The sequence below is a fragment of the Coffea arabica genome, chromosome 11e (genome assembly GCF_036785885.1).
Source record: "Coffea arabica cultivar ET-39 chromosome 11e, Coffea Arabica ET-39 HiFi, whole genome shotgun sequence".
Lineage (NCBI taxonomy): Eukaryota > Viridiplantae > Streptophyta > Magnoliopsida > Gentianales > Rubiaceae > Coffea > Coffea arabica.
Genome location: NC_092331.1, coordinates 40,318,592 through 40,342,054, shown reverse-complemented (window position 1 = coordinate 40,342,054; position 23,463 = coordinate 40,318,592). Strand labels below are relative to the sequence as shown.

Here is a 23,463-nt window from a genome sequence, read left to right as displayed (position 1 = left end):
TTACGGTGTTTAATTTATTTTAGATTTGATTCGGAATCATTTATTTAAATTTTTATTACTTGATTATGTAATTAGTTTTGTGAGAAATTGATTTTATTAGAAATTACAGTGATAAATTAATAAATTAAAATTAAGTTTCGGGTCATTTCGGGTCGACCCGCCGCCCCGTAAACCTGAAATTTTCGGGTTCGGGTCAGCATACCTGACCCGTCACGGGTTGGCGGGTCGGGGTTCGGGTCAACAGATTTTCTGGCGGGTCTGTTGACCCGAACCCGACCCGCCAACCTGATTTGGACCCGAATTGCCACCCCTAACTGCATGCGTGAAGGATTGATTTCATGATAATTTAGAGTTGCGGGATGAGGGAAAAAAACAGGGTGCAAATCAATAACAAAAAAAAATATAAAGTAAATAAATAAAAGGATAAGAGGAAAATGCTTGAATTGACGCTTAAAATGAATTTCGGTCTAGAAAAGCCACACTGCTTCGCAGGACGGGGTAGTTTAAAAGAATAAAGCGAAAGGAACATGGCGGGTGCGATCATACCAGCATTAATGCACCGGATCCCATCAGAACTCCGAAGTTAAGCGTGCTTGGGCGAGAGTAGTACTAGGATGGGTGACCCCCTGGGAAGTCCTCGTGTTGCACCCCTTTCTTTTTTGTTTCGAAATCCAAATTTCCTATTCGTTCTTTATCCTGTAGTAATTTAGCTCCGTCGGAACGATTGCTTAATATTTTGCTTCTTGTCGAAGCGTGAAGGAGGATCTGAAGGCGCGAGACAAATCAGGAACGGTACGGCTCGATCAAAGCCCGGATCGTCGCTCAAATTTGTCGGCGCAAATGTATCACCGCAACTAGGGGTGGCAATTTTCGACACGACCTGAAAACACGACACGAACCTAACACGAAATTAATGGGTTTGGGTTGAGGTTTCGGGAATTCGGGTCAGAATCGGGTTGGACCCGATGAACCCGAAAAGAAAACCGGTCGATTTCGGGTCAACCCGTGGTGACCTGATATGACCCGATATGACCCGTTTACGAATTAAAAATAATTTAATAAACATAAAAATAATTTTATCTAACTAAACTAAGTTATTCTTTTTTTCAAAGGCATTAATTACTTAATCCTAAACGAATTTATTTAATTTGTGTGAAGTTGAAATTATTATACTTGGACAAATAATATATTATATTATTTTTCACTTTTGTATTGTTTTAATTTATTTTATATTTTGCTTGGGATAAAACACTTTTACGGTGTTTAATTTATTTTAGATTTGATTTGGAATCATTTATTTAAATTTTTATTACTTGATTATGTAATTAGTTTTGTGAGAAATTGATTTTATTAGAAATTACAGTGATAAATTAATAAATTAAAATTAAGTTTCGGGTCATTTCGGGTCGACCCGCCGCCCCGTAAACCTGAAATTTTCGGTTTCGGGTCAGCATACCTGACCCGTCACGGGTTGGCGGGTCGGGGTTCGGGTCAACAGATTTTCTGGCGGGTCTGTTGACCCGAACCCGACCCGCCAACCTGATTTGGACCCGAATTGCCACCCCTAACTGCAAGCGTGAAGGATTGATTTCATGATAATTTAGAGTTGCGGGATGAGGGAAAAAAACAGGGTGCAAATCAATAACAAAAAAAAATATAAAGTAAATAAATAAAAGGATAAGAGGAAAATGCTTGAATTGACGCTTAAAATGAATTTCGGTCTAGAAAAGCCACACTGCTTCGCAGGACGGGGTAGTTTAAAAGAATAAAGCGAAAGGAACATGGCGGGTGCGATCATACCAGCACTAATGCACCGGATCCCATCAGAACTCCGAAGTTAAGCGTGCTTGGGCGAGAGTAGTACTAGGATGGGTGACCCCCTGGGAAGTCCTCGTGTTGCACCCCTCTCTTTTTTGTTTCGAAATCCAAATTTCCTATTCGTTCTTTATCCTGTAGTAATTTAGCTCCGTCGGAACGATTGCTTAATATTTTGCTTCTTGTCGAAGCGTGAAGGAGGATCTGAAGGCGCGAGACAAATCAGGAACGGTACGACTCGATCAAAGCCCGGATCGTCGCTCAAATTTGTCGGCGCAAATGTATCACCGCAACTAGGGGTGGCAATTTTCGACACGACCTGAAAACACGACACGAACCTAACACGAAATTAATGGGTTTGGGTTGAGGTTTCGGGAATTCGGGTCAGAATCGGGTTGGACCCGATGAACCCGAAAAGAAAACCGGTCGATTTCGGGTCAACCCGTGGTGACCTGATATGACCCGATATGACCCGTTTACGAATTAAAAATAATTTAATAAACATAAAAATAATTTTATCTAACTAAACTAAGTTATTCTTTTTTTCAAAGGCATTAATTACTTAATCCTAAACGAATTTATTTAATTTGTGTGAAGTTGAAATTATTATACTTGGACAAATAATATATTATATTATTTTTCACTTTTGTATTGTTTTAATTTATTTTATATTTTGCTTGGGATAAAACACTTTTACGGTGTTTAATTTATTTTAGATTTGATTTGGAATCATTTATTTAAATTTTTATTACTTGATTATGTAATTAGTTTTGTGAGAAATTGATTTTATTAGAAATTACAGTGATAAATTAATAAATTAAAATTAAGTTTCGGGTCATTTGGGGTCGACCCGCCGCCCCGTAAACCTGAAATTTTCGGGTTCGGGTCAGCATACCTGACCCGTCACGGGTTGGCGGGTCGGGGTTCGGGTCAACAGATTTTCTGGCGGGTCTGTTGACCCGAACCCGACCCGCCAACCTGATTTGGACCCGAATTGCCACCCCTAACTGCATGCGTGAAGGATTGATTTCATGATAATTTAGAGTTGCGGGATGAGGGAAAAAAACAGGGTGCAAATCAATAACAAAAAAAAATATAAAGTAAATAAATAAAAGGATAAGAGGAAAATGCTTGAATTGACGCTTAAAATGAATTTCGGTCTAGAAAAGCCACACTGCTTCGCAGGACGGGGTAGTTTAAAAGAATAAAGCGAAAGGAACATGGCGGGTGCGATCATACCAGCATTAATGCACCGGATCCCATCAGAACTCCGAAGTTAAGCGTGCTTGGGCGAGAGTAGTACTAGGATGGGTGACCCCCTGGGAAGTCCTCGTGTTGCACCCCTTTCTTTTTTGTTTCGAAATCCAAATTTCCTATTCGTTCTTTATCCTGTAGTAATTTAGCTCCGTCGGAACGATTGCTTAATATTTTGCTTCTTGTCGAAGCGTGAAGGAGGATCTGAAGGCGCGAGACAAATCAGGAACGGTACGGCTCGATCAAAGCCCGGATCGTCGCTCAAATTTGTCGGCGCAAATGTATCACCGCAACTAGGGGTGGCAATTTTCGACACGACCTGAAAACACGACACGAACCTAACACGAAATTAATGGGTTTGGGTTGAGGTTTCGGGAATTCGGGTCAGAATCGGGTTGGACCCGAAAAGAAAACCGGTCGATTTCGGGTCAACCCGTGGTGACCTGATATGACCCGATATGACCCGTTTACGAATTAAAAATAATTTAATAAACATAAAAATAATTTTATCTAACTAAACTAAGTTATTCTTTTTTTCAAAGGCATTAATTACTTAATCCTAAACGAATTTATTTAATTTGTGTGAAGTTGAAATTATTATACTTGGACAAATAATATATTATATTATTTTTCACTTTTGTATTGTTTTAATTTATTTTATATTTTGCTTGGGATAAAACACTTTTACGGTGTTTAATTTATTTTAGATTTGATTCGGAATCATTTATTTAAATTTTTATTACTTGATTATGTAATTAGTTTTGTGAGAAATTGATTTTATTAGAAATTACAGTGATAAATTAATAAATTAAAATTAAGTTTCGGGTCATTTCGGGTCGACCCGCCGCCCCGTAAACCTGAAATTTTCGGGTTCGGGTCAGCATACCTGACCCGTCACGGGTTGGCGGGTCGGGGTTCGGGTCAACAGATTTTCTGGCGGGTCTGTTGACCCGAACCCGACCCGCCAACCTGATTTGGACCCGAATTGCCACCCCTAACTGCATGCGTGAAGGATTGATTTCATGATAATTTAGAGTTGCGGGATGAGGGAAAAAAACAGGGTGCAAATCAATAACAAAAAAAAATATAAAGTAAATAAATAAAAGGATAAGAGGAAAATGCTTGAATTGACGTTTAAAATGAATTTCGGTCTAGAAAAGCCACACTGCTTCGCAGGACGGGGTAGTTTAAAAGAATAAAGCGAAAGGAACATGGCGGGTGCGATCATACCAGCATTAATGCACCGGATCCCATCAGAACTCCGAAGTTAAGCGTGCTTGGGCGAGAGTAGTACTAGGATGGGTGACCCCCTGGGAAGTCCTCGTGTTGCACCCCTTTCTTTTTTGTTTCGAAATCCAAATTTCCTATTCGTTCTTTATCCTGTAGTAATTTAGCTCCGTCGGAACGATTGCTTAATATTTTGCTTCTTGTCGAAGCGTGAAGGAGGATCTGAAGGCGCGAGACAAATCAGGAACGGTACGGCTCGATCAAAGCCCGGATCGTCGCTCAAATTTGTCGGCGCAAATGTATCACCGCAACTAGGGGTGGCAATTTTCGACACGACCTGAAAACACGACACGAACCTAACACGAAATTAATGGGTTTGGGTTGAGGTTTCGGGAATTCGGGTCAGAATCGGGTTGGACCCGAAAAGAAAACCGGTCGATTTCGGGTCAACCCGTGGTGACCTGATATGACCCGATATGACCCGTTTACGAATTAAAAATAATTTAATAAACATAAAAATAATTTTATCTAACTAAACTAAGTTATTCTTTTTTTCAAAGGCATTAATTACTTAATCCTAAACGAATTTATTTAATTTGTGTGAAGTTGAAATTATTATACTTGGACAAATAATATATTATATTATTTTTCACTTTTGTATTGTTTTAATTTATTTTATATTTTGCTTGGGATAAAACACTTTTACGGTGTTTAATTTATTTTAGATTTGATTTGGAATCATTTATTTAAATTTTTATTACTTGATTATGTAATTAGTTTTGTGAGAAATTGATTTTATTAGAAATTACAGTGATAAATTAATAAATTAAAATTAAGTTTCGGGTCATTTGGGGTCGACCCGCCGCCCCGTAAACCTGAAATTTTCGGGTTCGGGTCAGCATACCTGACCCGTCACGGGTTGGCGGGTCGGGGTTCGGGTCAACAGATTTTCTGGCGGGTCTGTTGACCCGAACCCGACCCGCCAACCTGATTTGGACCCGAATTGCCACTCCTAACTGCAAGCGTGAAGGATTGATTTCATGATAATTTAGAGTTGCGGGATGAGGGAAAAAAACAGGGTGCAAATCAATAACAAAAAAAAATATAAAGTAAATAAATAAAAGGATAAGAGGAAAATGCTTGAATTGACGCTTAAAATGAATTTCGGTCTAGAAAAGCCACACTGCTTCGCAGGACGGGGTAGTTTAAAAGAATAAAGCGAAAGGAACATGGCGGGTGCGATCATACCAGCATTAATGCACCGGATCCCATCAGAACTCCGAAGTTAAGCGTGCTTGGGCGAGAGTAGTACTAGGATGGGTGACCCCCTGGGAAGTCCTCGTGTTGCACCCCTTTCTTTTTTGTTTCGAAATCCAAATTTCCTATTCGTTCTTTATCCTGTAGTAATTTAGCTCCGTCGGAACGATTGCTTAATATTTTGCTTCTTGTCGAAGCGTGAAGGAGGATCTGAAGGCGCGAGACAAATCAGGAACGGTACGGCTCGATCAAAGCCCGGATCGTCGCTCAAATTTGTCGGCGCAAATGTATCACCGCAACTAGGGGTGGCAATTTTCGACACGACCTGAAAACACGACACGAACCTAACACGAAATTAATGGGTTTGGGTTGAGGTTTCGGGAATTCGGGTCAGAATCGGGTTGGACCCGATGAACCCGAAAAGAAAACCGGTCGATTTCGGGTCAACCCGTGGTGACCTGATATGACCCGATATGACCCGTTTACGAATTAAAAATAATTTAATAAACATAAAAATAATTTTGTCTAACTAAACTAAGTTATTCTTTTTTTCAAAGGCATTAATTACTTAATCCTAAACGAATTTATTTAATTTGTGTGAAGTTGAAATTATTATACTTGGACAAATAATATATTATATTATTTTTCACTTTTGTATTGTTTTAATTTATTTTATATTTTGCTTGGGATAAAACACTTTTACGGTGTTTAATTTATTTTAGATTTGATTTGGAATCATTTATTTAAATTTTTATTACTTGATTATGTAATTAGTTTTGTGAGAAATTGATTTTATTAGAAATTACAGTGATAAATTAATAAATTAAAATTAAGTTTCGGGTCATTTGGGGTCGACCCGCCGCCCCGTAAACCTGAAATTTTCGGGTTCGGGTCAGCATACCTGACCCGTCACGGGTTGGCGGGTCGGGGTTCGGGTCAACAGATTTTCTGGCGGGTCTGTTGACCCGAACCCGACCCGCCAACCTGATTTGGACCCGAATTGCCACCCCTAACTGCAAGCGTGAAGGATTGATTTCATGATAATTTAGAGTTGCGGGATGAGGGAAAAAAACAGGGTGCAAATCAATAACAAAAAAAAATATAAATTAAATAAATAAAAGGATAAGAGGAAAATGCTTGAATTGACGCTTAAAATGAATTTCGGTCTAGAAAAGCCACACTGCTTCGCAGGACGGGGTAGTTTAAAAGAATAAAGCGAAAGGAACATGGCGGGTGCGATTATACCAGCACTAATGCACCGGATCCCATCAGAACTCCGAAGTTAAGCGTGCTTGGGCGAGAGTAGTACTAGGATGGGTGACCCCCTGGGAAGTCCACGTGTTGCACCCCTCTCTTTTTTGTTTCGAAATCCAAATTTCCTATTCGTTCTTTATCCTGTAGTAATTTAGCTCCGTCGGAACGATTGCTTAATATTTTGCTTCTTGTCGAAGCGTGAAGGAGGATCTGAAGGCGCGAGACAAATCAGGAACGGTACGGCTCGATCAAAGCCCGGATCGTCGCTCAAATTTGTCGGCGCAAATGTATCACCGCAACTAGGGGTGGCAATTTTCGACACGACCTGAAAACACGATACGAACCTAACACGAAATTAATGGGTTTGGGTTGAGGTTTCGGGAATTCGGGTCAGAATAGGGTTGGACCCGATGAACCCGAAAAGAAAACCGGTCGATTTCGGGTCAACCCGTGGTGACCTGATATGACCCGATATGACCCGTTTACGAATTAAAAATAATTTAATAAACATAAAAATAATTTTATCTAACTAAACTAAGTTATTCTTTTTTTCAAAGGCATTAATTACTTAATCCTAAACGAATTTATTTAATTTGTGTGAAGTTGAAATTATTATACTTGGACAAATAATATATTATATTATTTTTCACTTTTGTATTGTTTTAATTTATTTTATATTTTGCTTGGGATAAAACACTTTTACGGTGTTTAATTTATTTTAGATTTGATTTGGAATCATTTATTTAAATTTTTATTACTTGATTATGTAATTAGTTTTGTGAGAAATTGATTTTATCAGAAATTACAGTGATAAATTAATAAATTAAAATTAAGTTTCGGGTCATTTCGGGTCGACCCGCCGCCCCGTAAACCTGAAATTTTCGGGTTCGGGTCAGCATACCTGACCCGTCACGGGTTGGCGGGTTGGGGTTCGGGTCAACAGATTTTCTGGCGGGTCTGTTGACCCGAACCCGACCCGCCAACCTGATTTGGACCCGAATTGCCACCCCTAACTGCAAGCGTGAAGGATTGATTTCATGATAATTTAGAGTTGCGGGATGAGGGAAAAAAACAGGGTGCAAATCAATAACAAAAAAAAATATAAAGTAAATAAATAAAAGGATAAGAGGAAAATGCTTGAATTGACGCTTAAAATGAATTTCGGTCTAGAAAAGCCACACTGCTTCGCAGGACGGGGTAGTTTAAAAGAATAAAGCGAAAGGAACATGGCGGGTGCGATCATACCAGCACTAATGCACCGGATCCCATCAGAACTCCGAAATTAAGCGTGCTTGGGCGAGAGTAGTACTAGGATGGGTGACCCCTTGGGAAGTCCTCGTGTTGCACCCCTCTCTTTTTTGTTTCGAAATCCAAATTTCCTATTCGTTCTTTATCCTGTAGTAATTTAGCTCCGTCGGAACGATTGCTTAATATTTTGCTTCTTGTCGAAGCGTGAAGGAGGATCTGAAGGCGCGAGACAAATCAGGAACGGTACGGCTCGATCAAAGCCCGGATCGTCGCTCAAATTTGTCGGCGCAAATGTATCACCGCAACTAGGGGTGGCAATTTTCGACACGACCTGAAAACACGACACGAACCTAACACGAAATTAATGGGTTTGGGTTGAGGTTTCGGGAATTCGGGTCAGAATCGGGTTGGACCCGATGAACCCGAAAAGAAAACCGGTCGATTTCGGGTCAACCCGTGGTGACCTGATATGACCCGATATGACCCGTTTACGAATTAAAAATAATTTAATAAACATAAAAATAATTTTATCTAACTAAACTAAGTTATTCTTTTTTTCAAAGGCATTAATTACTTAATCCTAAACGAATTTATTTAATTTGTGTGAAGTTGAAATTATTATACTTGGACAAATAATATATTATATTATTTTTCACTTTTGTATTGTTTTAATTTATTTTATATTTTGCTTGGGATAAAACACTTTTACGGTGTTTAATTTATTTTAGATTTGATTTGGAATCATTTATTTAAATTTTTATTACTTGATTATGTAATTAGTTTTGTGAGAAATTGATTTTATCAGAAATTACAGTGATAAATTAATAAATTAAAATTAAGTTTCGGGTCATTTCGGGTCGACCCGCCGCCCCGTAAACCTGAAATTTTCGGGTTCGGGTCAGCATATCTGACCCGTCACGGGTTGGCGGGTCGGGGTTCGGGTCAACAGATTTTCTGGCGGGTCTGTTGACCCGAACCCGACCCGCCAACCTGATTTGGACCCGAATTGCCACCCCTAACTGCAAGCGTGAAGGATTGATTTCATGATAATTTAGAGTTGCGGGATGAGGGAAAAAAACAGGGTGCAAATCAATAACAAAAAAAAATATAAAGTAAATAAATAAAAGGATAAGAGGAAAATGCTTGAATTGACGCTTAAAATGAATTTCGGTCTAGAAAAGCCACACTGCTTCGCAGGACGGGGTAGTTTAAAAGAATAAAGCGAAAGGAACATGGCGGGTGCGATCATACCAGCACTAATGCACCGGATCCCATCAGAACTCCGAAATTAAGCGTGCTTGGGCGAGAGTAGTACTAGGATGGGTGACCCCTTGGGAAGTCCTCGTGTTGCACCCCTCTCTTTTTTGTTTCGAAATCCAAATTTCCTATTCGTTCTTTATCCTGTAGTAATTTAGCTCCGTCGGAACGATTGCTTAATATTTTGCTTCTTGTCGAAGCGTGAAGGAGGATCTGAAGGCGCGAGACAAATCAGGAACGGTACGGCTCGATCAAAGCCCGGATCGTCGCTCAAATTTGTCGGCGCAAATGTATCACCGCAACTAGGGGTGGCAATTTTCGACACGACCTGAAAACACGACACGAACCTAACACGAAATTAATGGGTTTGGGTTGAGGTTTCGGGAATTCGGGTCAGAATCGGGTTGGACCCGATGAACCCGAAAAGAAAACCGGTCGATTTCGGGTCAACCCGTGGTGACCTGATATGACCCGATATGACCCGTTTACGAATTAAAAATAATTTAATAAACATAAAAATAATTTTATCTAACTAAACTAAGTTATTCTTTTTTTCAAAGGCATTAATTACTTAATCCTAAACGAATTTATTTAATTTGTGTGAAGTTGAAATTATTATACTTGGACAAATAATATATTATATTATTTTTCACTTTTGTATTGTTTTAATTTATTTTATATTTTGCTTGGGATAAAACACTTTTACGGTGTTTAATTTATTTTAGATTTGATTTGGAATCATTTATTTAAATTTTTATTACTTGATTATGTAATTAGTTTTGTGAGAAATTGATTTTATCAGAAATTACAGTGATAAATTAATAAATTAAAATTAAGTTTCGGGTCATTTCGGGTCGACCCGCCGCCCCGTAAACCTGAAATTTTCGGGTTCGGGTCAGCATACCTGACCCGTCACGGGTTGGCGGGTCGGGGTTCGGGTCAACAGATTTTCTGGCGGGTCTGTTGACCCGAACCCGACCCGCCAACCTGATTTGGACCCGAATTGCCACCCCTAACTGCAAGCGTGAAGGATTGATTTCATGATAATTTAGAGTTGCGGGATGAGGGAAAAAAACAGGGTGCAAATCAATAACAAAAAAAAATATAAATTAAATAAATAAAAGGATAAGAGGAAAATGCTTGAATTGACGCTTAAAATGAATTTCGGTCTAGAAAAGCCACACTGCTTCGCAGGACGGGGTAGTTTAAAAGAATAAAGCGAAAGGAACATGGCGGGTGCGATCATACCAGCACTAATGCACCGGATCCCATCAGAACTCCGAAGTTAAGCGTGCTTGGGCGAGAGTAGTACTAGGATGGGTGACCCCCTGGGAAGTCCACGTGTTGCACCCCTCTCTTTTTTGTTTCGAAATCCAAATTTCCTATTCGTTCTTTATCCTGTAGTAATTTAGCTCCGTCGGAACGATTGCTTAATATTTTGCTTCTTGTCGAAGCGTGAAGGAGGATCTGAAGGCGCGAGACAAATCAGGAACGGTACGGCTCGATCAAAGCCCGGATCGTCGCTCAAATTTGTCGGCGCAAATGTATCACCGCAACTAGGGGTGGCAATTTTCGACACGACCTGAAAACACGACACGAACCTAATACGAAATTAATGGGTTTGGGTTGAGGTTTCGGGAATTCGGGTCAGAATCGGGTTGGACCCGATGAACCCGAAAAGAAAACCGGTCGATTTCGGGTCAACCCGTGGTGACCTGATATGACCCGATATGACCCGTTTACGAATTAAAAATAATTTAATAAACATAAAAATAATTTTATCTAACTAAACTAAGTTATTCTTTTTTTCAAAGGCATTAATTACTTAATCCTAAACGAATTTATTTAATTTGTGTGAAGTTGAAATTATTATACTTGGACAAATAATATATTATATTATTTTTCACTTTTGTATTGTTTTAATTTATTTTATATTTTGCTTGGGATAAAACACTTTTACGGTGTTTAATTTATTTTAGATTTGATTTGGAATCATTTATTTAAATTTTTATTACTTGATTATGTAATTAGTTTTGTGAGAAATTGATTTTATTAGAAATTACAGTGATAAATTAATAAATTAAAATTAAGTTTCGGGTCATTTCGGGTCGACCCGCCGCCCCGTAAACCTGAAATTTTCGGGTTCGGGTCAGCATACCTGACCCGTCACGGGTTGGCGGGTCGGGGTTCGGGTCAACAGATTTTCTGGCGGGTCTGTTGACCCGAACCCGACCCGCCAACCTGATTTGGACCCGAATTGCCACCCCTAACTGCAAGCGTGAAGGATTGATTTCATGATAATTTAGAGTTGCGGGATGAGGGAAAAAAACAGGGTGCAAATCAATAACAAAAAAAAATATAAAGTAAATAAATAAAAGGATAAGAGGAAAATGCTTGAATTGACGCTTAAAATGAATTTCGGTCTAGAAAAGCCACACTGCTTCGCAGGACGGGGTAGTTTAAAAGAATAAAGCGAAAGGAACATGGCGGGTGCGATCATACCAGCATTAATGCACCGGATCCCATCAGAACTCCGAAGTTAAGCGTGCTTGGGCGAGAGTAGTACTAGGATGGGTGACCCCCTGGGAAGTCCTCGTGTTGCACCCCTTTCTTTTTTGTTTCGAAATCCAAATTTCCTATTCGTTCTTTATCCTGTAGTAATTTAGCTCCGTCGGAACGATTGCTTAATATTTTGCTTCTTGTCGAAGCGTGAAGGAGGATCTGAAGGCGCGAGACAAATCAGGAACGGTACGGCTCGATCAAAGCCCGGATCGTCGCTCAAATTTGTCGGCGCAAATGTATCACCGCAACTAGGGGTGGCAATTTTCGACACGACCTGAAAACACGACACGAACCTAACACGAAATTAATGGGTTTGGGTTGAGGTTTCGGGAATTCGGGTTGGACCCGATGAACCCGAAAAGAAAACCGGTCGATTTCGGGTCAACCCGTGGTGACCTGATATGACCCGATATGACCTGTTTACGAATTAAAAATAATTTAATAAACATAAAAATAATTTTATCTAACTAAACTAAGTTATTCTTTTTTTCAAAGGCATTAATTACTTAATCCTAAACGAATTTATTTAATTTGTGTGAAGTTGAAATTATTATACTTGGACAAATAATATATTATATTATTTTTCACTTTTGTATTGTTTTAATTTATTTTATATTTTGCTTGGGATAAAACACTTTTACGGTGTTTAATTTATTTTAGATTTGATTTGGAATCATTTATTTAAATTTTTATTACTTGATTATGTAATTAGTTTTGTGAGAAATTGATTTTATTAGAAATTACAGTGATAAATTAATAAATTAAAATTAAGTTTCGGGTCATTTCGGGTCGACCCGCCGCCCCGTAAACCTGAAATTTTCGGGTTCGGGTCAGCATACCTGACCCGTCACGGGTTGGCGGGTCGGGGTTCGGGTCAACAGATTTTCTGGCGGGTCTGTTGACCCGAACCCGACCCGCCAACCTGATTTGGACCCGAATTGCCACCCCTAACTGCAAGCGTGAAGGATTGATTTCATGATAATTTAGAGTTGCGGGATGAGGGAAAAAAACAGGGTGCAAATCAATAACAAAAAAAAATATAAAGTAAATAAATAAAAGGATAAGAGGAAAATGCTTGAATTGACGCTTAAAATGAATTTCGGTCTAGAAAAGCCACATTGCTTCGCAGGACGGGGTAGTTTAAAAGAATAAAGCGAAAGGAACATGGCGGGTGCGATCATACCAGCATTAATGCACCGGATCCCATCAGAACTCCGATGTTAAGCGTGCTTGGGCAAGAGTAGTACTAGGATGGGTGACCCCCTGGGAAGTCCTCGTGTTGCACCCCTCTCTTTTTTGTTTCGAAATCCAAATTTCCTATTCGTTCTTTATCCTGTAGTAATTTAGCTCCGTCGGAACGATTGCTTAATATTTTGCTTCTTGTCGAAGCGTGAAGGAGGATCTGAAGGCGCGAGACAAATCAGGAACGGTACGGCTCGATCAAAGCCCGGATCGTCGCTCAAATTTGTCGGCGCAAATGTATCACCGCAACTAGGGGTGGCAATTTTCGACACGACCTGAAAACACGACACGAACCTAACACGAAATTAATGGGTTTGGGTTGAGGTTTCGGGAATTCGGGTTGGACCCGATGAACCCGAAAAGAAAACCGGTCGATTTCGGGTCAACCCGTGGTGACCTGATATGACCCGATATGACCCGTTTACGAATTAAAAATAATTTAATAAACATAAAAATAATTTTATCTAACTAAACTAAGTTATTCTTTTTTTCAAAGGCATTAATTACTTAATCCTAAACGAATTTATTTAATTTGTGTGAAGTTGAAATTATTATACTTGGACAAATAATATATTATATTATTTTTCACTTTTGTATTGTTTTAATTTATTTTATATTTTGCTTGGGATAAAACACTTTTACGGTGTTTAATTTATTTTAGATTTGATTTGGAATCATTTATTTAAATTTTTATTACTTGATTATGTAATTAGTTTTGTGAGAAATTGATTTTATTAGAAATTACAGTGATAAATTAATAAATTAAAATTAAGTTTCGGGTCATTTCGGGTCGACCCGCCGCCCCGTAAACCTGAAATTTTCGGGTTCGGGTCAGCATACCTGACCCGTCACGGGTTGGCGGGTCGGGGTTCGGGTCAACAGATTTTCTGGCGGGTCTGTTGACCAGAACCCGACCCGCCAACCTGATTTGGACCCGAATTGCCACCCCTAACTGCAAGCGTGAAGGATTGATTTCATGATAATTTAGAGTTGCGGGATGAGGGAAAAAAACAGGGTGCAAATCAATAACAAAAAAAATATAAAGTAAATAAATAAAAGGATAAGAGGAAAATGCTTGAATTGACGCTTAAAATGAATTTCGGTCTAGAAAAGCCACACTGCTTCGCAGGACGGGGTAGTTTAAAAGAATAAAGCGAAAGGAACATGGCGGGTGCGATCATACCAGCACTAATGCACCGGATCCCATCAGAACTCCGAAGTTAAGCGTGCTTGGGCGAGAGTAGTACTAGGATGGGTGACCCCCTGGGAAGTCCTCGTGTTGCACCTCTCTCTTTTTTGTTTCGAAATCCAAATTTCCTATTCGTTCTTTATCCTGTAGTAATTTAGCTCCGTCGGAACGATTGCTTAATATTTTGCTTCTTGTCGAAGCGTGAAGGAGGATCTGAAGGCGCGAGACAAATCAGGAACGGTACGGCTCGATCAAAGCCCGGATCGTCGCTCAAATTTGTCGGCGCAAATGTATCACCGTAACTAGGGGTGGCAATTTTCGACACGACCTGAAAACACGACACGAACCTAACACGAAATTAATGGGTTTGGGTTGAGGTTTCGGGAATTCGGGTCAGAATCGGGTTGGACCCGATGAACCCGAAAAGAAAACCGGTCGATTCCGGGTCAACCAGTGGTGACCTGATATGACCCGTTTACGAATTAAAAATAATTTAATAAACATAAAAATAATTTTATCTAACTAAACTAAGTTATTCTTTTTTTCAAAGGCATTAATTACTTAATCCTAAACGAATTTATTTAATTTGTGTGAAGTTGAAATTATTATACTTGGACAAATAATATATTATATTATTTTTCACTTTTGTATTGTTTTAATTTATTTTATATTTTGCTTGGGATAAAACACTTTTACGGTGTTTAATTTATTTTAGATTTGATTTGGAATCATTTATTTAAATTTTTATTACTTGATTATGTAATTAGTTTTGTGAGAAATTGATTTTATTAGAAATTACAGTGATAAATTAATAAATTAAAATTAAGTTTCGGGTCATTTCGGGTCGACCCGCCGCCCCGTAAACCTGAAATTTTCGGTTTCGGGTCAGCATACCTGACCCGTCACGGGTTGGCGGGTCGGGGTTCGGGTCAACAGATTTTCTGGCGGGTCTGTTGACCCGAACCCGACCCGCCAACCTGATTTGGACCCGAATTGCCACCCCTAACTGCAAGCGTGAAGGATTGATTTCATGATAATTTAGAGTTGCGGGATGAGGGAAAAAAACAGGGTGCAAATCAATAACAAAAAAAAATATAAAGTAAATAAATAAAAGGATAAGAGGAAAATGCTTGAATTGACGCTTAAAATGAATTTCGTTCTAGAAAAGCCACACTGCTTCGCAGGACGGGGTAGTTTAAAAGAATAAAGCGAAAGGAACATGGCGGGTGCGATCATACCAGCACTAATGCACCGGATCCCATCAGAACTCCGAAGTTAAGCGTGCTTGGGCGAGAGTAGTACTAGGATGGGTGACCCCCTGGGAAGTCCTCGTGTTGCACCCCTCTCTTTTTTGTTTCGAAATCCAAATTTCCTATTCGTTCTTTATCCTGTAGTAATTTAGCTCCGTCGGAACGATTGCTTAATATTTTGCTTCTTGTCGAAGCGTGAAGGAGGATCTGAAGGCGCGAGACAAATCAGGAACGGTACGGCTCGATCAAAGCCCGGATCGTCGTTCAAATTTGTCGGCGCAAATGTATCACCGCAACTAGGGGTGGCAATTTTCGACACGACCTGAAAACACGACACGAACCTAACACGAAATTAATGGGTTTGGGTTGAGGTTTCGGGAATTCGGGTTGGACCCGATGAACCCGAAAAGAAAACCGGTCGATTTCGGGTCAACCCGTGGTGACCTGATATGACCCGATATGACCCGTTTACGAATTAAAAATAATTTAATAAACATAAAAATAATTTTATCTAACTAAACTAAGTTATTCTTTTTTTCAAAGGCATTAATTACTTAATCCTAAACGAATTTATTTAATTTGTGTGAAGTTGAAATTATTATACTTGGACAAATAATATATTATATTATTTTTCACTTTTGTATTGTTTTAATTTATTTTATATTTTGCTTGGGATAAAACACTTTTACGGTGTTTAATTTATTTTAGATTTGATTTGGAATCATTTATTTAAATTTTTATTACTTGATTATGTAATTAGTTTTGTGAGAAATTGATTTTATCAGAAATTACAGTGATAAATTAATAAATTAAAATTAAGTTTCGGGTCATTTCGGGTCGACCCGCCGCCCCGTAAACCTGAAATTTTCGGGTTCGGGTCAGCATACCTGACCCGTCACGGGTTGGCGGGTCGGGGTTCGGGTCAACAGATTTTCTGGCGGGTCTGTTGACCCGAACCCGACCCGCCAACCTGATTTGGACCCGAATTGCCACCCCTAACTGCAAGCGTGAAGGATTGATTTCATGATAATTTAGAGTTGCGGGATGAGGGAAAAAAACAGGGTGCAAATCAATAACAAAAAAAAATATAAAGTAAATAAATAAAAGGATAAGAGGAAAATGCTTGAATTGACGCTTAAAATGAATTTCGGTCTAGAAAAGCCACACTGCTTCGCAGGACGGGGTAGTTTAAAAGAATAAAGCGAAAGGAACATGGCGGGTGCGATCATACCAGCACTAAAGCACCGGATCCCATCAGAACTCCGAAGTTAAGCGTGCTTGGGCGAGAGTAGTACTAGGATGGGTGACCCCCTGGGAAGTCCTCGTGTTGCACCCCTCTCTTTTTTGTTTCGAAATCCAAATTTCCTATTCGTTCTTTATCCTGTAGTAATTTAGCTCCGTCGGAACGATTGCTTAATATTTTGCTTCTTGTCGAAGCGTGAAGGAGGATCTGAAGGCGCGAGACAAATCAGGAACGGTACGGCTCGATCAAAGCCCGGATCGTCGCTCAAATTTGTCGGCGCAAATGTATCACCGCAACTAGGGGTGGCAATTTTCGACACGACCTGAAAACACGACACGAACCTAACACGAAATTAATGGGTTTGGGTTGAGGTTTCGGGAATTCGGGTCAGAATCGGGTTGGACCCGATGAACCCGAAAAGAAAACCGGTCGATTTCGGGTCAACCCGTGGTGACCTGATATGACTCGTTTACGAATTAAAAATAATTTAATAAACATAAAAATAATTTTATCTAACTAAACTAAGTTATTCTTTTTTTCAAAGGCATTAATTACTTAATCCTAAACGAATTTATTTAATTTGTGTGAAGTTGAAATTATTATACTTGGACAAATAATATATTATATTATTTTTCACTTTTGTATTGTTTTAATTTATTTTATATTTTGCTTGGGATAAAACACTTTTACGGTGTTTAATTTATTTTAGATTTGATTTGGAATCATTTATTTAAATTTTTATTACTTGATTATGTAATTAGTTTTGTGAGAAATTGATTTTATCAGAAATTACAGTGATAAATTAATAAATTAAAATTAAGTTTCGGGTCATTTCGGGTCGACCCGCCGCCCCGTAAACCTGAAATTTTCGGGTTCGGGTCAGCATACCTGACCCGTCACGGGTTGGCGGGTCGGGGTTCGGGTCAACAGATTTTCTGGCGGGTCTGTTGACCCGAACCCGACCCGCCAACCTGATTTGGACCCGAATTGCCACCCCTAACTGCAAGCGTGAAGGATTGATTTCATGATAATTTAGAGTTGCGGGATGAGGGAAAAAAACAGGGTGCAAATCAATAACAAAAAAAAATATAAATTAAATAAATAAAAGGATAAGAGGAAAATGCTTGAATTGACGCTTAAAATGAATTTCGGTCTAGAAAAGCCACACTTCTTCGCAGGACGGGGTAGTTTAAAAGAATAAAGCGAAAGGAACATGGCGGGTGCGATCATACCAGCACTAATGCACCGGATCCCATCAGAACTCCGAAGTTAAGCGTGCTTGGGCGAGAGTAGTACTAGGATGGGTGACCCCCTGGGAAGTCCACGTGTTGCACCCCTCTCTTTTTTGTTTCGAAATCCAAATTTCCTATTCGTTCTTTATCCTGTAGTAATTTAGCTCCGTCGGAACGATTTCTTAATATTTTGCTTCTTGTCGAAGCGTGAAGGAGGATCTGAAGGCGCGAGACAAATCAGGAATGGTACGGCTCGATCAAAGCCCGGATCGTCGCTCAAATTTGTCGGCGCAAATGTATCACCGCAACTAGGGGTGGCAATTTTCGACACAACCTGAAAACACGATACGAACCTAACACGAAATTAATGGGTTTGGGTTGAGGTTTCGGGAATTCGGGTCAGAATAGGGTTGGACCCGATGAACCCGAAAAGAAAACCGGTCGATTTCGGGTCAACCCGTGGTGACCTGATATGACCCGATATGACCCGTTTACGAATTAAAAATAATTTAATAAACATAAAAATAATTTTATCTAACTAAACTAAGTTATTCTTTTTTTCAAAGGCATTAATTACTTAATCCTAAACGAATTTATTTAATTTGTGTGAAATTGAAATTATTATACTTGGACAAATAATATATTATATTATTTTTCACTTTTGTATTGTTTTAATTTATTTTATATTTTGCTTGGGATAAAACACTTTTACGGTGTTTAATTTATTTTAGATTTGATTTGGAATCATTTATTTAAATTTTTATTACTTGATTATGTAATTAGTTTTGTGAGAAATTGATTTTATCAGAAATTACAGTGATAAATTAATAAATTAAAATTAAGTTTCGGGTCATTTCGGGTCGACCCGCCGCCCCGTAAACCTGAAATTTTCGGGTTCGGGTCAGCATACCTGACCCGTCACGGGTTGGCGGGTCGGGGTTCGGGTCAACAGATTTTCTGGCGGGTCTGTTGACCCGAACCCGACCCGCCAACCTGATTTGGACCCGAATTGCCACCCCTAACTGCAAGCGTGAAGGATTGATTTCATGATAATTTAGAGTTGCGGGATGAGGGAAAAAAACAGGGTGCAAATCAATAACAAAAAAAAATATAAAGTAAATAAATAAAAGGATAAGAGGAAAATGCTTGAATTGACGCTTAAAATGAATTTCGGTTTAGAAAAGCCACACTGCTTCGCAGGACGGGGTAGTTTAAAAGAATAAAGCGAAAGGAACATGGCGGGTGCGATCATACCAGCACTAATGCACCGGATCCCATCAGAACTCCGAAGTTAAGCGTGCTTGGGCGAGAGTAGTACTAGGATGGGTGACCCCCTGGGAAGTCCTCGTGTTGCACCCCTCTCTTTTTTGTTTCGAAATCCAAATTTCCTATTCGTTCTTTATCCTGTAGTAATTTAGCTCCGTCGGAACGATTGCTTAATATTTTGCTTCTTGTCGAAGCGTGAAGGAGGATCTGAAGGCGCGAGACAAATCAGGAACGGTACGGCTCGATCAAAGCCCGGATCGTCGCTCAAATTTGTCGGCGCAAATGTATCACCGCAACTAGGGGTGGCAATTTTCGACACGACCTGAAAACACGACACGAACCTAACACGAAATTAATGGGTTTGGGTTGAGGTTTCGGGAATTCGGGTCAGAATCGGGTTGGACCCGATGAACCCGAAAAGAAAACCGGTCGATTTCGGGTCAACCCGTGGTGACCTGATATGACTCGTTTACGAATTAAAAATAATTTAATAAACATAAAAATAATTTTATCTAACTAAACTAAGTTATTCTTTTTTTCAAAGGCATTAATTACTTAATCCTAAACGAATTTATTTAATTTGTGTGAAGTTGAAATTATTATACTTGGACAAATAATATATTATATTATTTTTCACTTTTGTATTGTTTTAATTTATTTTATATTTTGCTTGGGATAAAACACTTTTACGGTGTTTAATTTATTTTAGATTTGATTTGGAATCATTTATTTAAATTTTTATTACTTGATTATGTAATTAGTTTTGTGAGAAATTGATTTTATCAGAAATTACAGTGATAAATTAATAAATTAAAATTAAGTTTCGGGTCATTTCGGGTCGACCCGCCGCCCCGTAAACCTGAAATTTTCGGGTTCGGGTCAGCATACCTGACCCGTCACGGGTTGGCGGGTCGGGGTTCGGGTCAACAGATTTTCTGGCGGGTCTGTTGACCCGAACCCGACCCGCCAACCTGATTTGGACCCGAATTGCCACCCCTAACTGCAAGCGTGAAGGATTGATTTCATGATAATTTAGAGTTGCGGGATGAGGGAAAAAAACAGGGTGCAAATCAATAACAAAAAAAATATAAAGTAAATAAATAAAAGGATAAGAGGAAAATGCTTGAATTGACGCTTAAAATGAATTTCGGTCTAGAAAAGCCACACTGCTTCGCAGGACGGGGTAGTTTAAAAGAATAAAGCGAAAGGAACATGGCGGGTGCGATCATACCAGCACTAATGCACCGGATCCCATCAGAACTCCGAAGTTAAGCGTGCTTGGGCGAGAGTAGTACTAGGATGGGTGACCCCCTGGGAAGTCCTCGTGTTGCACCTCTCTCTTTTTTGTTTCGAAATCCAAATTTCCTATTCGTTCTTTATCCTGTAGTAATTTAGCTCCGTCGGAACGATTGCTTAATATTTTGCTTCTTGTCGAAGCGTGAAGGAGGATCTGAAGGCGCGAGACAAATCAGGAACGGTACGGCTCGATCAAAGCCCGGATCGTCGCTCAAATTTGTCGGCGCAAATGTATCACCGCAACTAGGGGTGGCAATTTTCGACACGACCTGAAAACACGACACGAACCTAACACGAAATTAATGGGTTTGGGTTGAGGTTTCGGGAATTCGGGTCAGAATCGGGTTGGACCCGATGAACCCGAAAAGAAAACCGGTCGATTTCGGGTCAACCCGTGGTGACCTGATATGACCCGATATGACCCGTTTACGAATTAAAAATAATTTAATAAACATAAAAATAATTTTATCTAACTAAACTAAGTTATTCTTTTTTTCAAAGGCATTAATTACTTAATCCTAAACGAATTTATTTAATTTGTGTGAAGTTGAAATTATTATACTTGGACAAATAATATATTATATTATTTTTCACTTTTGTATTGTTTTAATTTATTTTATATTTTGCTTGGGATAAAACACTTTTACGGTGTTTAATTTATTTTAGATTTGATTTGGAATCATTTATTTAAATTTTTATTACTTGATTATGTAATTAGTTTTGTGAGAAATTGATTTTATTAGAAATTACAGTGATAAATTAATAAATTAAAATTAAGTTTCGGGTCATTTCGGGTCGACCCGCCGCCCCGTAAACCTGAAATTTTCGGGTTCGGGTCAGCATACCTGACCCGTCACGGGTTGGCGGGTCGGGGTTCGGGTCAACAGATTTTCTGGCGGGTCTGTTGACCCGAACCCGACCCGCCAACCTGATTTGGACCCGAATTGCCACCCCTAACTGCAAGCGTGAAGGATTGATTTCATGATAATTTAGAGTTGCGGGATGAGGGAAAAAAACAGGGTGCAAATCAATAACAAAAAAAAATATAAAGTAAATAAATAAAAGGATAAGAGGAAAATGCTTGAATTGACGCTTAAAATGAATTTCGGTCTAGAAAAGCCACACTGCTTCGCAGGACGGGGTAGTTTAAAAGAATAAAGCGAAAGGAACATGGCGGGTGCGATCATACCAGCGTTAATGCACCGGATCCCATCAGAACTCCGAAGTTAAGCGTGCTTGGGCGAGAGTAGTACTAGGATGGGTGACCCCCTGGGAAGTCCTCGTGTTGCACCCCTTTCTTTTTTGTTTCGAAATCCAAATTTCCTATTCGTTCTTTATCCTGTAGTAATTTAGCTCCGTCGGAACGATTGCTTAATATTTTGCTTCTTGTCGAAGCGTGAAGGAGGATCTGAAGGCGCGAGACAAATCAGGAACGGTACGGCTCGATCAAAGCCCGGATCGTCGCTCAAATTTGTCGGCGCAAATGTATCACCGCAACTAGGGGTGGCAATTTTCGACACGACCTGAAAACACGATACGAACCTAACACGAAATTAATGGGTTTGGGTTGAGGTTTCGGGAATTCGGGTCAGAATCGGGTTGGACCCGATGAACCCGAAAAGAAAACCGGTCGATTTCGGGTCAACCCGTGGTGACCTGATATGACCCGATATGACCCGTTTACGAATTAAAAATAATTTAATAAACATAAAAATAATTTTATCTAACTAAACTAAGTTATTCTTTTTTTCAAAGGCATTAATTACTTAATCCTAAACGAATTTATTTAATTTGTGTGAAGTTGAAATTATTATACTTGGACAAATAATATATTATATTATTTTTCACTTTTGTATTGTTTTAATTTATTTTATATTTTGCTTGGGATAAAACACTTTTACGGTGTTTAATTTATTTTAGATTTGATTTGGAATCATTTATTTAAATTTTTATTACTTGATTATGTAATTAGTTTTGTGAGAAATTGATTTTATCAGAAATTACAGTGATAAATTAATAAATTAAAATTAAGTTTCGGGTCATTTCGGGTCGACCCGCCGCCCCGTAAACCTGAAATTTTCGGGTTCGGGTCAGCATACCTGACCCGTCACGGGTTGGCGGGTCGGGGTTCGGGTCAACAGATTTTCTGGCGGGTCTGTTGACCCGAACCCGACCCGCCAACCTGATTTGGACCCGAATTGCCACCCCTAACTGCAAGCGTGAAGGATTGATTTCATGATAATTTAGAGTTGCGGGATGAGGGAAAAAAACAGGGTGCAAATCAATAACAAAAAAAAATATAAAGTAAATAAATAAAAGGATAAGAGGAAAATGCTTGAATTGACGCTTAAAATGAATTTCGGTCTAGAAAAGCCACACTGCTTCGCAGGACGGGGTAGTTTAAAAGAATAAAGCGAAAGGAACATGGCGGGTGCGATCATACCAGCACTAATGCACCGGATCCCATCAGAACTCCGAAGTTAAGCGTGCTTGGGCGAGAGTAGTACTAGGATGGGTGACCCCCTGGGAAGTCCACGTGTTGCACCCCTCTCTTTTTTGTTTCGAAATCCAAATTTCCTATTCGTTCTTTATCCTGTAGTAATTTAGCTCCGTCGGAACGATTGCTTAATATTTTGCTTCTTGTCGAAGCGTGAAGGAGGATCTGAAGGCGCGAGACAAATCAGGAACGGTACGGCTCGATCAAAGCCCGGATCGTCGCTCAAATTTGTCGGCGCAAATGTATCACCGCAACTAGGGGTGGCAATTTTCGACACGACCTGAAAACACGACACGAACCTAACACGAAATTAATGGGTTTGGGTTGAGGTTTCGGGAATTCGGGTTGGACCCGATGAACCCGAAAAGAAAACC

At 39.4% G+C, this 23,463-nt stretch overlaps 19 non-coding genes across 19 annotated transcripts; all 19 read left to right on the top strand.

The window, feature by feature from the left end:
- Nucleotides 1–532: 532 nt before the first annotated feature.
- LOC140030320 (5S ribosomal RNA) lies at nt 533–651 on the top strand. Its single transcript, XR_011834235.1, has one exon. It is a non-coding gene; the product is annotated as a 5S ribosomal RNA (ribosomal RNA).
- Nucleotides 652–1,786: 1,135 nt separating this feature from the next.
- LOC140028426 (5S ribosomal RNA) lies at nt 1,787–1,905 on the top strand. Its single transcript, XR_011832329.1, has one exon. It is a non-coding gene; the product is annotated as a 5S ribosomal RNA (ribosomal RNA).
- Nucleotides 1,906–3,040: 1,135 nt separating this feature from the next.
- Nucleotides 3,041–3,159, top strand: LOC140030319 (5S ribosomal RNA). The gene has a single exon (XR_011834234.1). It is a non-coding gene; the product is annotated as a 5S ribosomal RNA (ribosomal RNA).
- A 1,126-nt stretch (nt 3,160–4,285) lies between these two features.
- Nucleotides 4,286–4,404, top strand: LOC140030318 (5S ribosomal RNA). Its single transcript, XR_011834233.1, has one exon. It is a non-coding gene; the product is annotated as a 5S ribosomal RNA (ribosomal RNA).
- Nucleotides 4,405–5,530: 1,126 nt separating this feature from the next.
- LOC140030317 (5S ribosomal RNA) lies at nt 5,531–5,649 on the top strand. Its single transcript, XR_011834232.1, has one exon. It is a non-coding gene; the product is annotated as a 5S ribosomal RNA (ribosomal RNA).
- A 1,135-nt stretch (nt 5,650–6,784) lies between these two features.
- Nucleotides 6,785–6,903, top strand: LOC140030092 (5S ribosomal RNA). The gene has a single exon (XR_011834006.1). It is a non-coding gene; the product is annotated as a 5S ribosomal RNA (ribosomal RNA).
- A 1,135-nt stretch (nt 6,904–8,038) lies between these two features.
- On the top strand, nt 8,039–8,157 carry LOC140031308 (5S ribosomal RNA). The gene has a single exon (XR_011835229.1). It is a non-coding gene; the product is annotated as a 5S ribosomal RNA (ribosomal RNA).
- Nucleotides 8,158–9,292: 1,135 nt separating this feature from the next.
- On the top strand, nt 9,293–9,411 carry LOC140031307 (5S ribosomal RNA). Its single transcript, XR_011835228.1, has one exon. It is a non-coding gene; the product is annotated as a 5S ribosomal RNA (ribosomal RNA).
- Nucleotides 9,412–10,546: 1,135 nt separating this feature from the next.
- Nucleotides 10,547–10,665, top strand: LOC140028439 (5S ribosomal RNA). The gene has a single exon (XR_011832342.1). It is a non-coding gene; the product is annotated as a 5S ribosomal RNA (ribosomal RNA).
- A 1,135-nt stretch (nt 10,666–11,800) lies between these two features.
- Nucleotides 11,801–11,919, top strand: LOC140030316 (5S ribosomal RNA). The gene has a single exon (XR_011834231.1). It is a non-coding gene; the product is annotated as a 5S ribosomal RNA (ribosomal RNA).
- A 1,124-nt stretch (nt 11,920–13,043) lies between these two features.
- On the top strand, nt 13,044–13,162 carry LOC140031668 (5S ribosomal RNA). Its single transcript, XR_011835591.1, has one exon. It is a non-coding gene; the product is annotated as a 5S ribosomal RNA (ribosomal RNA).
- Nucleotides 13,163–14,285: 1,123 nt separating this feature from the next.
- On the top strand, nt 14,286–14,404 carry LOC140030642 (5S ribosomal RNA). Its single transcript, XR_011834557.1, has one exon. It is a non-coding gene; the product is annotated as a 5S ribosomal RNA (ribosomal RNA).
- A 1,125-nt stretch (nt 14,405–15,529) lies between these two features.
- Nucleotides 15,530–15,648, top strand: LOC140028425 (5S ribosomal RNA). The gene has a single exon (XR_011832328.1). It is a non-coding gene; the product is annotated as a 5S ribosomal RNA (ribosomal RNA).
- A 1,124-nt stretch (nt 15,649–16,772) lies between these two features.
- On the top strand, nt 16,773–16,891 carry LOC140031421 (5S ribosomal RNA). Its single transcript, XR_011835342.1, has one exon. It is a non-coding gene; the product is annotated as a 5S ribosomal RNA (ribosomal RNA).
- A 1,125-nt stretch (nt 16,892–18,016) lies between these two features.
- Nucleotides 18,017–18,135, top strand: LOC140028428 (5S ribosomal RNA). The gene has a single exon (XR_011832331.1). It is a non-coding gene; the product is annotated as a 5S ribosomal RNA (ribosomal RNA).
- A 1,135-nt stretch (nt 18,136–19,270) lies between these two features.
- On the top strand, nt 19,271–19,389 carry LOC140028418 (5S ribosomal RNA). Its single transcript, XR_011832327.1, has one exon. It is a non-coding gene; the product is annotated as a 5S ribosomal RNA (ribosomal RNA).
- A 1,124-nt stretch (nt 19,390–20,513) lies between these two features.
- LOC140030641 (5S ribosomal RNA) lies at nt 20,514–20,632 on the top strand. Its single transcript, XR_011834556.1, has one exon. It is a non-coding gene; the product is annotated as a 5S ribosomal RNA (ribosomal RNA).
- A 1,135-nt stretch (nt 20,633–21,767) lies between these two features.
- LOC140030824 (5S ribosomal RNA) lies at nt 21,768–21,886 on the top strand. Its single transcript, XR_011834743.1, has one exon. It is a non-coding gene; the product is annotated as a 5S ribosomal RNA (ribosomal RNA).
- Nucleotides 21,887–23,021: 1,135 nt separating this feature from the next.
- On the top strand, nt 23,022–23,140 carry LOC140028347 (5S ribosomal RNA). Its single transcript, XR_011832296.1, has one exon. It is a non-coding gene; the product is annotated as a 5S ribosomal RNA (ribosomal RNA).
- Nucleotides 23,141–23,463: the final 323 nt, after the last annotated feature.